The sequence below is a fragment of the Salarias fasciatus genome, chromosome 6 (genome assembly GCF_902148845.1).
Source record: "Salarias fasciatus chromosome 6, fSalaFa1.1, whole genome shotgun sequence".
In the NCBI taxonomy this organism is placed as follows: Eukaryota; Metazoa; Chordata; class Actinopteri; order Blenniiformes; family Blenniidae; genus Salarias; species Salarias fasciatus.
Window position 1 is genome coordinate 10297330 of NC_043750.1, and position 16912 is coordinate 10314241.

The following is a 16912-nucleotide window of genomic DNA, read 5'->3' on the forward strand; positions in this document are numbered from 1 at the left end:
CAAGTGAAAATGCATTGTTTTGCATTTGCACGGCAACGTTCAGCAAAAATGCTGAAAACAATGTAGTTACCACAGTCACATGCACAAAGAGCTCAATACACTATATAATGCATGAAGTTGGAGTCTTCTTTAAAAGTTTGTTGGGAGCAGTTTTCACAATGTTGTGTTTTCAGTGGCTCTGAGCATGGACACCCAAAACTCAATGAAATATTTCAGTTTTCACGTCAAATTCTTGTCTTGTAAAAAAGGGTCTTAAACTCATCAGCAACTTTATAAGGCAGGAAGCTAATGTATTTCCACATGAACACAATGTTGAAGCCTCAAAAAAGGAGGGAAGAAGTGACTAAGAGACCTGAAGCAGACCGGTTCCAGACTGGTCGGAGTATTTTACAAATTGCCGATATACTGAGATTTTCATGCACAATCATCTACAGAATCCAGAATCCAACAGGAGAAAACATCTGGTGAACAACAGTTCTCTGGGCCATGTCTTGTTGATGCCAGAGGTTGAAGGAGGACGGCCAGAGCTGACAGACATAACCCAAGTAACCTCTTGCTACAAGCAAGGCGTGGAAAAGATCATCTCAGACCACAGAACACTGAAGCTGATGAACTCCAGCAGCAGGAGAGAAACACCAGCTGCCATTCAGCACAGGTTCGTTCAAATTGGACAAAAGATTTGAAAAATGTTGGGTGATCTGATCATTCTCGATTTATGTTGCTACTTTCAGATTATTGAATCAGGATTTGGTGTAAGCATGAACGCGTGGATGCATCTATATCTCAAGGGGAGTCAAACACATTGTAGTTCAGGGGCCGTGTACAGCTGGATATCATCTTGAGTGAGCCAATGTAAACTTCACAGTTTTTCTTTGTTGTGGCACAGAGTATATATAAGTGATGGAGAAGTCAAGATATTCCCAAAATCGAGCAATTACTACTGAAAATTAATACCATTTCAACATAAAGCCAATTTTAATTATACTTTCTGGTAAAATATAAAGTGAAATTCACAATAAACATCTACAACTGGTTGCTCGCAAAGAGATAGTATCTTTCGTGACAGCGTCACTGATAATCCAACTCAGGTCTCGATTGTGTCTATTTTTAAAAATTTGCTTCAACAAATATCAGTGGTTTGCTTGAAATGTTTTAGAATTTCATTGATGGTTTGGCGGGCCGGATCAGAGCCTCTTGCAGGCCAGTTTTGGTCCATGAGCCTCATGTTGGAAAGACTAACAGGTGATTTGATAAAAGATCATCTCTGTGGGTCACTTCGACAGTCACTGGTCAGGACGTCACTGCATCACAAGATGCCGTTTCTTCAATAAACCTAGTGTGTGGGTGAAAACAGACAACAGCCACTGCTTGTTTTGGGAGGCATTGTCTTCAAATTTTGAGAAACGTAGAAAAGCAGCTTTTTGTAAAGCAATTTTGAAAGGTAAAAAAACAACAAATTTTATTTATTGCTGTTTTGCTGCATGGACATGTTACAATGCCTGCATGTGGCAGATATACAAAACTCAAATCCAAAAGCTCTTTGATTTCCAGCTTCAAGTGATTTTTTTTTTTTCCCTCAGTGTAACCTACTGACTGCTGTTGCTTTACCTTTCCTGCCAAAATCCTCTCCAAAAAAGCAACAGGAGAGTGCAGTGAAGGCATGACTATCGTACTACCCACCTTCTTCCTGTCCCGTTGCTCTGCGCCTTGATCTCGCAAGCAACAGCACAATAGTCTGCACATGAAATACGTTCCATACACTTGTGAAGAAAGCGTTCTTTTGATCAAAGCCGGAAGCATTTCGGTTTTTAAATTGTTCAGGTAATTGCCAAAGCTACTGCCGCCTTTATGCCATGATCAAGTTGTTTTGGTCCAGACTAGTTTATAGACACATTTACCCAAGTAGTCTCCAATAACTCTGTGCAATAAATCCAAAATTCAATTATGTTAAAATGTTCACTTCTAGAAAAACGAGTTTGGAAAGGTGTGAAAGTGAACTTTGCTGGCTGCAGTCTGAAGTGTTGGAGTTCATTAGCCTCGGGGGTTTGTAATGTTTATCATCCTCGATATAATCGGGTTGGAAACACTATTAGAAACTCGATACGTTCCAAGCTTATCCTAGAGATCGGTATTGGAGTACAACCAGGTGCATTTTCATGGACTGCATCGTCGACAACGGAGCCAATCAAAAAGTAATTCTTATTTTAAACTGTGTCGCACGGCGTGTTGTTCGCCTCAGTCTGCCGCTGCGCTGCTCCCCCTCAAGACAAGGGGCTCCAGACTGAGAGCGTCTCATTGCAGCCAAGTGTGAAAATTGGGTGTGTGTGAATGTGGAAAAATTATTTGGTCACGCCGATGATTGAGTGTGTTTCGACTCTCAGGTTGGCAAAATTCAGTAAGCCGCTTAAGCTTTGGTGGAAGGTGAACAGGACCTGATCAGCTGGCAGGGGGAGCGGAGTGCATTTACTGCCAGAACAGGTTTATGTAGCCCATACTTTAGCAATCACTGCTCGACACAACTTACACAACATGTATGAGGTGTTGATACAAACATTGTAACATTAAATGAGAAATATTGGCTCAATTTGAACTGGATGGCAGGAACAAATCTCAGAAGTTGTGAAAACTGGAACAAAGAGCTTGAAAAGTCATTTGCTCATATCAACAACATCTGGAGGAGCATTTGGTAACCAATTACGTTACTTGGCAACGTGTCGGCAACACAACTCCATGAAGAGAGATTTTAGTGAGGTTCGGCCTCTCAGAGGAGAGGATGGGCATTAAGTAGAGGTTAATACATAAATGGCAGACTACATAAACATTTTTTTTAAGGATTTCAAATCAGTGTTCCCTTCAAATCCACTTGAGGATCACAACATAATTGTCAAAAGATAAAATTCAGAAGATTAAGCAGGAAGAAAAATAATTCCCACAAAAGACTGAAATGCATCAGTTTCTACTTCTAGTATATTTGAAATGAACTTGAAGAATCACTGCATCCTGCACTTCGCAATAACATTCAAAAAAGTTTATTTATTACTGTAAAAATGTAATTGGATTCAATTTGTCCTCTGGAGTTTGGCCCTCTGGTAGTGAGGATAACATTTTGAGGCCTGAAAATGACTGAAGTCACGTATTTCTTCTGTATATGATGGAAAGGAGACAGTTTCAGGTTCAGTTTTCGGAGTTGCTGTCTTGACAACCTGATTTCACTTTGTCTCACTCTTGTTCATTTATTTACCCTTTTTTTTTTTTCCATCTGATTCTGTCAGGTCTGTGTGAATGAGAAGAGAGTATCTTAGCTTAATGACGATATGAAAACACACACATGGATGCACACAAACACACACACACAAACACAAAGAGCAATCTGGGCTCTTGATTACTGGCTAAATTAGATTCCATGTGCCCCCGAGCAAGGGCTGCCAAATAAACTAAAGGCGTGGGGGGCAGTGAAGACAAGAGGAAGGAGGAGGTGAGGAGGGTAGAACACACAAATAACACGGTGAAAACAAAGGAGATGGCGAGGCTGCCTTCAGTACAACACAACAGCACAACGTGCACCAAGGTGAAGAAGAAAAACCTCACAGGTTCAGAAAGTATCGGCAAACTGCCACAGCAATGAAACGCAGGTGTATTTTCTTCCAGCACCAACCTTTTGCAGTCCTACATCTGAATACAGACAGTTTATTTAAGGATGCATGTGAGCGTGTGTGTGTGTGTGTTAGAATAAAGTAAGAGGAGAGCCAGATAGCCTGAGACAGATATGTAAATTAGAGTATAAAAAACTCAGTAAAGTCCTAAAAAAAGAAGAAAAAAAAAGCCAACAGCTACATCCTGTCAAAAACCTTGGATTCAAACATACTTCGTTTAAATTAGGTCAAGCTAAAAGAAAATGAGAGTGATGTGACGATGGATTTCATATTTCACTGTCTGGATGCCTGGACTGAGCTGAAGGGCAAAGTTATAATTGACAAGTTCAACAGGGAGAAGAAAAAAACAAAACAAAGGAAACTTATTTCATATCAACATTAAAACATGTTGAAGGCAAAGAACAGGATCATAAGTTTTTAACTGGTTGAACTAGCTTCACGCTTCAAACTTAAGAGAGCAAACAGAAAGAGGCTGTTTTTCTTGTTTTGATCTATTTTAACAACGACAGAAAAAAAAAAGAGAAATCACGTAAATAAGTGTGAGCATTGCAAGTGAAAAAATACACACGTAAGTGGAGAATGAAGAAAGCTAACGTTAACGCGGTGTGTATGCCTGCATTTGAGGGAGTTAGAAGAACTGGGGCACTATGTGGTTATAAATTATAATTTAGTTAGTACTGCAGAAAGAGAAGAATGTCAAAGTGCCTGAGTTTCAAAGCCTGTAAGCCGAGCGCTGAATATTACAGTATCACACACGGCCTATTTCGCAGGGGTGTGTACGTGTTGACATGCTTATATACAGTCTGCTCCTGTGCACGGTATTTACAGTGCAGCAAGGTGGAGTGCCACTGTAAGCGCCCGAGGCTACACATCTCTTATTCATAGAACAACAATAACAACACATCTAATACCACGGAGCAGCGGCTGCTTTAAAAAACACAGCAAGACGGAAGGGGGCAAGAGCAGGAGATCAAGAACACAGAAAACAGAAGAGAGGGCGGGTGTGACGGCTCGGTAGTGTGTGGTGTGATCCAAATCCACGGAACAGCGGTTTTTAACCCCACGGTAAACATCTGTTTGGCCCCTTTTCCACAACACCTTCCAGTGGGGGAAAAAAAAAAAAAAAAAAATTAACTTTCGTTGCGTTTTGGTTGTTGGATTACACAATAATGCTGCTCTGAGTCTCTAAAAACAACTTTTTAAAAAATGGCTCACAAGGTGGAACTTTTTTGAAATGCTCCAGCTCTGTGAAGACCAGGGAAATTGCAGGGTTTTTTTTTTTTTTTTAAGCACCCCGTCTCCGTGAAAACCGAAACTTTCTGAAAACCACCCATCTCCGTGTACACGGTTGCAAACAGTCGACATCGTGTAGATGGGGGAAAGTGCACCTTTTTAAAAACGCTACCTCTGTGTTCAAAATAGTTAATGTTACACAACGTGTTGTTCTCTCACACCAGTCTGTATAGTTTCATTACAAAATCAAGCGAACGCACCCGCTAGCGGCTCGGGATGAGTACCAGATTCGGAACCGACCAAATTCCATTGGTTTCCAATGGTGCCATGTTTCGGTACCTAAACATGCCTTGTGACTGAAGGAGCAGAAGAGTTGGCCTTTTCCTGAGCCAGACTTTTCACAGCATTGCACCCACAGGAGTGTGATGACGTCAGCAGACGAGCGTTGATAAAACAGAGCAGCATGGCTGATCGGACGCGCTCAGACTCACAGCTCCACGTTTCAAAATGCGTTGTAGATTACGCTCGCTGAGGCGGGAACACTTCTAATGTCAGGAAGCTCCTGGTGAAGTGAAAGGTTTTTGAATAACAGCACCGATTCAAAGAATCAGTTCAAATGTGAACAGTACCCATCTTTACTAGCGGCCCAGCATGCTAACTACATCGTTTTCAGCGTTTCTGCCCTTTCCCTGTGAACTCAAGTCATTTCAAAAATTTTGCAAGGTAAATGCGAAATGTTTCTGAAATGAAAATCTAAAAACGCTTCTTAATTTGAAAAGTTTGTCTTGTAAACAAGGACTTTACTTGTTAAACTCAGCATCAGCCACTGAGGACACAGGAGTCACTGATGGCGAGCGAGAGACAGACGGAGCGATGGGGAACTGTCTTCTTTGAACCGCGTGAAGTGATAAAGTGAAGGCGACTGGAGAGAGACGGAGCCGCTATCAGTGAGTCAGACTGGAGGCTCTGCGTCGGCAGCTTTAAACCGCCCTCCTGAGGGAATCACAGATGCATTTCGAGGTTAAATTCAAATGAGAAATCTCTTGGAGTTTGTTGTGGCGATCTGAAAACGGTGGAGCGGAGAACAAATTTCATTTGTGAAGCAAACACCACTTTAAAAGTCGATTTTCGTAAAAGTTAACAAATGAAAATGAAATTTAATTTGAAAACAACGTGTCCTTGTGGCTCAGGCTGAAGCGGAAACCACATCGTCACCTACTTCGGCTTTTCATAATGAAAATTGCCGGCAGCACATTTCCAGATTATCCACAGTAACTATCCAGGGCCGGAACTGTTTATTTTCATCATTCTACAGCTGGGTTTGAAAAGAAAAACAAAGCTTGGAAAATATCAAGTGAACAGAAATACTGGCAATTTCAATTTTAGAATAAATTCACAAATAAATGCAAATTAACCAATCAAGGTAACACCATTTTAGACATATTTCGAAAATGTCTAAAGTCTCTTAGAAGTGAAATAAAAACCCAAACAGAGCATGCCCTGCTGACACAACATTTCAAGTGAAAATTACTTGTTTTTTTTCTCAAGAAAGTTTTGTGTTTAAATGGCAATGTTTTAAAAACGCAGAGAATAATACACTATAAAGATTAACAATGGCGAGTACACAGACCTTTCATATGGACAAACCTGCAATAAGCATAGAAGAAAAAAATGAATTGAAGGATTTAGGGAGCAACTCAGTCACGACAGAATACAAGCCAATCAACAGAGAACCTTTCATTGTGCTAAAACGTCACAATCTCACTATTCAGGTACGTTCTGAATGTGGAGCTGGGAGGAACACTCAATGAGAGAAATGTGTCGGGAACAACATGAAGGACATCGAAACCACTGAAAGGCTTTTTTCAGCCTGAACAACATGCATCGATTTTACCTGTGACAATATCATGGCCTTTGACAAAAGTACATGTCTGAGCTTCAAGCTGTAGGACTGTTACCAGAAGCACAACAGCAAAGAGGAACTTTAGAAAATTAATGAGCTATTTCAGGGTGATATGATTTGCCCGGCCTCGGCACAAAAGAGTAGGAAAAGATGGACACTTGAAAAGTGCTCATTGACGAGTCCTGACTTGAATCTTGTTGGCAACCATCAGAAAGGAAGGACATATGTGAGAGTAGAAAAAAAATAAACTTCTTAGGGCGTCAAATACAAATATGTCTCCACAGAGATGGAAGAAACAGTGGGACAGTTGCTATAACTAAGCTATGGTTAAGAGGTTAATTTAGATTTTTCTCTCTTAAATTTCACAATATTGTTCCATTTTATATTCAAATCTATATTCACATCTAATCCAATGGCATTAATTTGAAGAGATATTCAGCTGCGGGATTCAAACCTGCAACCCCGCCCCCATCACAAAATTCTGTAGATTTAAAAGCAAATTGTTTGTAAATATGCAATAAACACCGAAACAGCAGCGGTAAATTGTTTCACTTCACTGAAATTCTTTACCCTTAAATCCTTTTTGTTGAGAAAGTAGTCCACTTTTAGAAAGATGCTGGTTAACTGATGTTACTGCTACTAACATGGCTAACACAGTTTCCAGCCTCAAACACAGAGAAATGAATACAATAATTTCTTACGTTATAATTAAAATCCTAATATTTGGTAAGCAGTGTCCGTTACATGTTACAGAAAGTCAGAGATTCCACCTCAAGGAAAAACAAAACGGAGGTGTTTCTGCAATGTGACCACAATGTGATGTCAGCTGGAAAACACAAGCCCTACTGGGGCCTCCTGTGATATGAGTTGGCAATAATCAACAAGGGGCAGCTGCCGAGCGGCGGCCATGCCCCTCTAGAAAGCCACTGAAGAACGACAGCTACATGCAAGAGCTTTTTTCCTGCAGGGGTAAAGTCTGAGAGAGATCAAGCCACTGCAACACAGATGTTATGACCGGGCGTCTTGGACGGCGCCCAGGGAAGTCCATCGGCCTCGAGTGCGATGTAAACACAAATGCCTTGGACTCGAGGCCACAGCATCCTCTGTACACAGTTTTGATTGGGGCGAGATTGCTTCTCTCAAAGCTCCCTTGGTGAAATCTTTAGCAATGCCTGAGTAACAGCACAAAGCACTGATACGGAAAGGCCTCGGACTGAAGAACTGGAACAACTAGACGTTAGCATCGGGTTTTATCAGCACTGGGGAGAAAAACGAACAAGGCTGTGATGGACTCGAAATTCCTGGTTAAAAACTACAAAACGTCAAGCGGGCTGAAACATACAGAATAAGACTGCATCTTTCACAGACAGGAAAATCTCACATTTTCTCCAGGTGAGATCCTCAGAGCCCACCAAGTGACCCTCTGAATACCGACGGGTCCTAGTGGTATTTGAGAAAAGCTCAAGTCTGTATGTCTTTCATAAAACTCGTCCATCTGGCATTAGCTTCAGTATCCCTGACAGGCTGTGCCGTGAGATGTGAACCACAGAGAGCTTGCAGATAAGCAACAGGAGATTAAGGTCATAAATGAAAAGCTTGGAGGCAAAGGTCCGCGGAGCGGTAACATGTTCCACGGATGGCTGAGCTTTCAGACCCCCTCTTCCGTTCTGAGTAGCGAACCTTTAGCACATGTACAGCAGAAAAGCCCCCGGGGAGGAACTGGGACGCTCAATATGTCATCGCTTTTCCTCGTGAGACAGGTTGGCCACCTGTATGAACCAAGCGTGACAGCCTGCCCTTTCCGGAGTCTTCCGGCCGGTAATTAGACTCCCAGTTACTTGATGTATTGGCAGAACATGAGACTGATGGGTTGTCTCTATTTTTCAAACGCAAAAACAAAGGAAGAACATGCAAAACCTGACTGTGAGGCACCGGCCGCAGCCACCGCCCCACCTGACGGTCTGCACTGACATTTCTCTCTGAGCAGGCTGAAGGCACATTAGACAGTTTCCCAATATCCTGGATCGTTTCATTGATTTATTCGAGAGGACTCAAGCAGAACGGGCATCTTCTCTTCTAGTCAAAAGTCAGAACGTCGTTATCACTTTTGCTCAGAAATGTCACAACGTGTAATACTTCCCTTCACATACGACATGACGGGCATGATGGGAAGATATCTGAAGTTCATTCACTCATGCTGGGAAGGCGGGTGGAGCAGAGTGTGAGCCAGTAAGCTCAAACCCTGAAGAACTGGCTGCTGCTGCTGCTGCTGCCTTCAGTCTTCACTGATCCACTGGGGAGCAGTTTTTCTCCCCATGCCTTTCAAATCACCTTTAAAATATGCCTCTTTTACAGTGCGGTTCTAAACAGTCTGCGGAAACTGAGTGCAAAGAGCTGAATATGATGAGGTATAAATATATTTACTGTGTTTTCTCAGTTCTGAACTGTCGTAACTAACTTGTGAATCAGCCTTGAGGTATTGTTTTGCTTTATCAATCTGCTGCTTCTTTTGTTAACTACACAGCAGCATCTAATATTGTTCAGCTCACTCTTTAACAGCCTTTAAACACCTCTGACTGTTAAGCAGAGCAGATCAAGTCTACTCCTTTACATAATAAACGGGATTACATCTGAAGCAGTTTAAAGGTGCATTAAGGAGTTTTACAACGTTGAAAATACTTATTTTCCACCATAAATATGTTACACATTTTTAATGATGTGTACAATGTGCCCTGACATATTCATTGCAAGTACCTCTAACAGCGCTAAATTGTCACTTGAAAGTCGCAGTGCCAGTCCGGCTCCAGCATTTTTTTGGGGAGAATTTGAAAGGAATGACGTAATGCGCGCTCCGGCTCCTTGAGTTTCAATTTGTACGCCATTACTCCGCCAGATGCTTAGTGAGCAACAACTGAGCAGGATCTTCCAGAAAGTAAGAAAAGACTGGCTTCTAGCACTGCCACAGCTCCAGCACAGACTCCACCAGGTAAAAGAAACTTAAATCTTACTTGAGCGCTTCTAAACGAGCGAAGACGGAGTTCTCCTCTTCCGTGCACGGGAGCCACACGGACGAGTTTTTCACTAAGCTGCATTACGCCCAAGGCCTGCAGGGGGCGCTGTTTCGCATAAAACGTGCAAACTCCTTAAGGCACCTTTAAGCTAAAATTTGGGAGATTTTGTTGTGGTTGCAGGAGGCCTCTTGTTATCGCCTCCGTAGAAAAAGAAAAATAATGGCTCAATCGAGGCAGGAGACTGTGACACATAAAGAGGGCACCACAATATAATGATTTATCCATAAGCTTTATTATTTCATCCAAAGTGTTGCAAAAGCTCAAACTCGAGGGAAACAAAAAGGGGCGAGATGCCCCGGCCAAAAGGACCAAAAGGAGGGTAGACACTGGTCCGAACAGGCAGTGAGCCGTCGCTCCCTAATCTCTATGAAGCAGACAATAAACCTGAAATAAAAAGAGGCGAATAACAAAAACACCAGCAATCTGCTTCCCAAACTAAGGCCCAGTTTAAGCAGCGTTTTCTGTAAAAGACTTATTTACTACGGCCGTGGTGCGCAGTAGCAGTGTTTTCAAAAAGCTTTCATTGGCTCCGAGTGCCATCGCTGTGTAAAAACTCACACAGAACGCAACACAAATTCCCCATCTGCAGCTGAAAAGAGCCTCCTCTCAGCGAAAGGGTGGAAGAAAGAAATTCCTCACCACCTGTGCTGGTGTCTGACCTGATCTCCACACTTCCTGTCCCTCTTATCTCTTCCTCCTCCTCCTCTCTCCATCTCTACCTCAGGGCACTCGGCAGAGGGAGGAGAGAGACGAGCCTGACAGACAGTCAGAGACACAACAGGATTCCTCAGGAAGTAACTACATCAAGCCAACCGCTCGCCTTTAAGACTTGATCAGGGGAAAAAAAAAAGGCTGTGAATTAAGAGAAAGAACTGTCCAATTAGCGATGAACCTCGAAATTGTAAATCATGTCTTCTGCCTCATGCAGACAGGTCGGTCAAGAAGAGGCTGTTACACTGGAATAAAGACATCGGAAGGCTGTGGGAACCTCGGGAGCAGTTTAACTGCTTCCTCGTGCGTGTGTGTGTGTGTGTGTGTGTTCACATAATACTGTCTGAGGTATTCATCTGTTTGAGGCAGCGATCTAAGATGTTACATCTAAGGACGCTGCTCATGAGACTCATTTGAGTTGATCTGGTTTAATTAGCGTTGCAGTGTCAACACTGACACAATACATCGAGCAGCGCTAATATGAACGGTAAACAGCTCCAAGGTGATTCACCTCATTACTGTAGCGCCGTATATCCAATGTTCCTGACGTTGAATTAGTGAAGATCCGGATGGTATGCAGGCTCTAAATCAGCTGTGCCAAACATAAGGCCCGTGGGCCGATATTGGCCTGCAAGAGGCTCAAGTTATTTCAAACTAATCGCCAAGCAAATTACTTAAATTACAATGAAATCAGAGACTTTGTACACATTTCTTAAGAGTAGCAGACACTGTACTTTGCATGAGACACGATCACGAAAGCTTGTTCTTGTTGAGATTTAACAGAATTTTCAGTCGTAAAAGTAAGGTTTTGTGAAAACACTGACCTTTTTATCACGTATCCTCTTTAGACTTTAAAGTGTAAAATTAAAGGTTATTATTGTATTATTTTTACCAGTCTGGCCCATTCAGGATGAAATGTTCCTGTATGTAACCACTGAACTGAAATGTGTTTGACACCCCTGCCCAAAACATTTAATCAAGCATACAACAGTATTACAGCTACAGCACTGTGTTGGTGAGATAATGATTATTACAAAGATACGAATCTTTTTGCTGAATGACTGAAAAAGGCAAAAGGCATAAGCCCATCAGTGGGAAAACATCTTTCCAGGGCTAAATGAGGACGAGCTGTCAGTAACGCTGGCATCTGATCACTCTTTTCATGTCTGAAATGATGTCTAAACATCATGTTTGTGGCTGTCGATTAAACAATCGGGCCCGTCAATGAAAGCAGGAGAGAGACCAAGTTGATGCAACCTCTTGCAACGGCAACAATTATCTCTGTCGAGACAAATGTGTTGGAAGAAAGTAGAGCTGTGTCAGGGTTTCTGGAAACAAACACAAAACAGTCACGGTGTTAAACTAAACATATTTTCTTAGTTCTCGAATAAGTTCAAGCTCCGGGCGCTAATGAGCAGAATTTCTCGCCATTATGAAGAAAAGGTTGAAGCTGCTGAGAGGCCAGCGGAGATGAGACCGAAGACACGCGGAGGAGGGCAGCTCCTGACAGGTTCTGAGAGGCTGTCGGCAAATAACGCCGTTAACAGTGAGACGCTGCCGGCTCCTGGAGATGGCCTTGTCAGACAGACCTGGATCAAATATCCAGTCTCGCAACCAGCTCGGAAAAATTCAAAGAAACAACGGCAGCGCGACTCGATACAAAGCGTTCGGCTCGTCGAGATCGAGCTTTGCTGCCGTGTCACCCAATCGAACGACGAACACTTTGATCCAAATCATCATCCACATTGGCTTTTCTGCACTGCAGATCATGCTGAAAAAATAATGAACTAAAAAAAACAGAAAAGCAGGGGTACAAAAGACGCAACGGGTTTACGGTTTTGTCATCGTATACTGGGAATAAATAGAGAATCCTTGACTTCCTAAAATAAAAAAAAAAGATGAAAGTTCTACAGTTCTGCGTTGTTCAGTAAACAATGAAGCTGACATTTTAGCTTCCGCCCTCCTCGAGCAGGGAACTCATTAGATATCACGACCAGCTACAACAACCAAGCATCAGAAGCCAAAGAAAAAAAGAAATGTACACTTTAACAGAAATATATAAATATATCTCAACCAAAATAAAGTCGAGGGCTTTCTTTGATTATGAAGTGAACTCTAAAGTGGTGCAGTGAATTATGGAAATAAGACTTCTCTCGAAAAGGCTCCGATCGTCAAACTGGAGGGCTTTCAGCCAGTTCCCATAATTCAATGCATTACTCACTTCTTCTCTACGAACTGAAGGATTTAGTGATACAAGCAGTAGATTAGAGGAAAGTGAGCGTCTATAAAAAAGGAAGCTTAAGACCACCGGTTTTTAATTATAGGATCATGATTCTACCAGAGCATTGAACACAAAACTTCTATTACAATATCAAGCGACTGCTTGAAGCACGTTTACTTACGCCACGTTGAAAGCAGCAAAAAAATGCGAATTGAGAAGAGATAAACTGAGTAGCTGTGTAATTAAACAGCTGTAGTGATGACAGTGGTGCCAAGAAAGCATCAATACATCTATATATGGCATACATGTCGAAGTAAAGCATCCTGAGAGAAAACGATCCGCAACGACTCTCAATTGAATGTACAAAAAAAAAAAAAAAAAAAAAAACTGTAAAACATTACTGGAAAACAATTATTAGAATATTGTACTTTAATCTAAAATGGCTCAAATTATTACATAACTGGCCATTATTGAATTATTGGTTCCTGCAACATTTTAAAAGATTGTTTTTCATAAAGCCAACACAGGTTTGGAAATAACTGCCGTAACGGTCACTCTTCAATGGTATTCCCATCTGAATATCTCAAGAAAAAAATGTTCAGCTTTCAGGTTGATTAAAGTGCAGGAAAAAGGCAAAAACTTCTCATTTTAGATCTGTTCAAAATGAGTCTTTGCTGGCTTTTCACCAACAACACCAGAGATCCAAACCAAGGATGTACCGCAGGCTGTTAGGACACGTTTCATTCCACAAAACTCTTGACCTCCAACCATTCCACACGCTGGGTTAAATGCACGAAAGCTTAGCAAATGTTTAAAAGGTTCAAACAGGTGTAAGGATTTCTTCATAGCACAAAGATGTCATGCTGTGTTTGATCTGTTTCAGACGGCGTTCAGCTCATCTGTGTTCAGACTCGGATCAATGAGTGTCAGAGTTCTTTGAAAGTGGACGGACTCCACCTTCAAAGGGCCTCAGTCCACTCGTCCTGGTGGATTCCAGGCTGTGTGTGCTGCGCTCAAGGTTCCCCCAATGAGCAGCACAAACAGACGAATCCTACCAGAGTGCTTTAATCAAGCAAAGCCTCCTATGCTTAAAACAAAAAAAAAACGTAAAACTCAAATTTCTATTGCTTGTTTAGCTACATGGAGAGAGAGAAAAAAAAAACCTTTCTGAGCTGAAAACTCAGGAGCTTTGCCTTGTCAGGGAAGTTATCGATAGCGTACAGAGGGTGCTGCCGCTGACCGGACTTTACCCTTTATCGACGGCAGCCTTGTGGGTAACCTTGTGGATGTGCTGTGTGCATCTGGTGGGAAACAACTTTCTCTCATGTACCTGTGAGAAGCAGTGTGACGGTCACCGTGAGTTCAGGTTCAACAAAGCGAAACCTCTTGAAATATTTGGATTGTGCTCTTTATGGCAGTGATCCAGATGTCATCACTAACACAGATGAAGCAACCAGAGCTCAGATCAAGAAACAAGGAATGGGTGTCTATTCACAAGTTCATACATACAACAGTAATTAGTTACGAATTAAACAAACTTCTCAAAATCATGCATGCATGCACCGAAGAGGGACAGATCCTCTTCTGTTCTGTCCACCAATAACCTGCTCGAGGCTCCTGTCAGGTTAATTGTGCTTGAAAAATATGAACTTCAAGCTCAGTGAAGTGTGGCTGTGGAGCTCACTGTGGGTAAGACAATACTCAAAACGTTGCAACGAGAAACTTGAATATTTTAATGTTCCCATAGATTGATTTTAAAATAAATTCAGAGTAAATAAACAATAACCACTAGAAGAATGCAGAAATGATGTGCTTTCACTTGAAACGGTGAGTAAATGGCGTATTAGACACGCTGAAAAGGGCGTTACTATAATTAGAGTATTTTACAGCTCTTAGCAAATTAACTGGTATAAATTAAAAATTGCACAGCATCTGTTTTAAATGAGAAAATATATGGGATTTTAACTAAATTCATTGACTTTTTTTCTAGAGTGGAGTCAAAGTGTTTTCCCAGCTGTATTTAAGCTCTACAGTTACATTTACAGGTTACAGTGGCATCTCCTGAAGAAGTTGGAAAGTGTTGTTTGTTGTCTGGATATAAATAGAGAGACTCGAACTTTCATCTCGGATCACTACCCGAAAATAAACCTGGTACGGCCCATTATGCAGGTTTCAGTCACGTCTACCTAAAGCCCGCCACACACTACAGGATTTTTTCAATCTTCCCCGATTCAGACACCACACACTACAAGACAACAGAGGACAGATCGCATCCGATCTTCCTCTCCTGATCTTCTAGTGTGTGGTGTCGCTCTGGAGCAGACCGCACACTAGCAGATTCTTACGCCGAGAATCGGCTCCTCGCTCCTCCAAATCTCGCGTCGTCCAACGTGACTTTGTGCTGTTTCCCTTCATTGCTGTTTTTACATTCATCTCCACTTTCATTAATAAGTGGAGAACTCATTCATTTCCACAGTTCATTCATTCACATCGGTATCGCTCCTTCAGTGCAGACCCCCCACCACCCTCCCAGTGCGCATGGAGCACAGACTGTCAGCACCTTGTCAGAAAATTTAAATGTTCCAGTACAGAAGAGGGAAACAGTTTCAGATCATTTTATTATAATTTACCCTCGACATTTAATAATAATTCAGCTTATTAGCTAATCTTTTTAATGTGTGTTTTTTTTTTTTTTTTTTTTTTTACTTTTGACTCCCGAGTGGAGCAGTAGAATAAAGTTATCAGCAGACCGTGTCAAATAAAAGCTACTTTTTTTAAATCACCATATATCTTAAATCATTCTTTATGTCCACAGATGTGATAGTTTACACCAGAATAAAAACACGTTGAGCTTTGATTAGGTCAGTTTCATTATAGTCCGCTCTGTCTCTGAAGGCACGGAGTCAGCGGAAAGTTTTTTTTTTATTTTATTTTTTTTTCTTCCCCATTCTTCCGTGATGGTTAATAACGGAGATTATTAAAACATTAGGATTATTGCAGGACTGGCGGAGATGCAGATATTAGATCGGAGTTTGGGTCTGAATGGAGGAAATCCAGTTCATCCAGGAGCGACAGGATTAACCATCACTTTCTGTACAGCTGAGTTTAGGAGCTCTGGCTTTTCTGTTTTGCTGTCATATATAGTGAATATATTTCACAGACATATATTCATCATCCAGCTCTGACAGCTGTGAGTGGATTTTTTTAATCAGCAGCACCTTGGTGAGACGGAGCTGTTCATCCAATCAGGAAGCTTTATTTCGAGGGTGTGGACAGCTCTACTCGGAGCTGATCGGCGCCTCTCGGAGCGCACCACACACTACAGGATTTGCGATCGGAAATATTAAACGTGTTCATTATCTACGATCTCCCCTTCCGACGCCTCCCGAGAGGCTCCGACCGGAAAAAATCTCTCGGAACACACCGCACACTACACGAAGATCGGACCCGAACTCATTTGCATACTCCCGACAATCGGACCCTGTCGGCTTCGATCGGGAGGAGAAGATCGGGGCAAAATTCGGCCCGATTATCCTGTAGTGTGTGGAGGCCTTAACCAGAGAAGAGTCGCAAATTTAAAGAAGAGCAACCACAGCATGAGTGAATATAATCTCACTAGTGGCTACTGTTCCATGATGAAAGCAGTTTGAAGAATTTGCACTTGTCAATGTTTGACAAAACGTCCCAGAAGTCGGGAAAGCTCCGTTTTCTGCCTCTCCATTATCAGATCACACGTCCTCCGATTTCACTGCATCTTGATCGCTGTAAAGCTTTTAACTGGAACTCACAATCTCACATTGCTTCTGTTCTGGTCCAGTCATGTTCCACTAGCTTAGAGAGCTTCTTTTATGGATCACTCTTAAAACACTTCATGGCGTTGTCCTTCGGTATCACGCTGGATCCTTCAGTCCACTCCATCAAACTCACAACTCTGGTAATCCGAGCGGCTGAAAGTCAGTGTGATCGGAATGTAAAGACCGTCCAGGGATGATGTATTAGGACAAAAATAATCTGATGAACACGATGATATTATGAAAAACCTCATCGCCCTTTTATTTGAGCGTTCAGGCTCTGCGAGTTTTTCATGCACACTCAGCGGAGCCGCTCGTTTCTGCTGTCA

General features: G+C 42.0%; 1 protein-coding gene across 2 annotated transcripts in view; it reads right to left on the minus strand.

Moving 5' to 3' along the window:
- mad1l1 (mitotic arrest deficient 1 like 1) overlaps window positions 1-16912 on the minus strand; it is a 74442-nt gene that overhangs the window by 35933 nt on the left and 21597 nt on the right. The window lies entirely within an intron of this gene.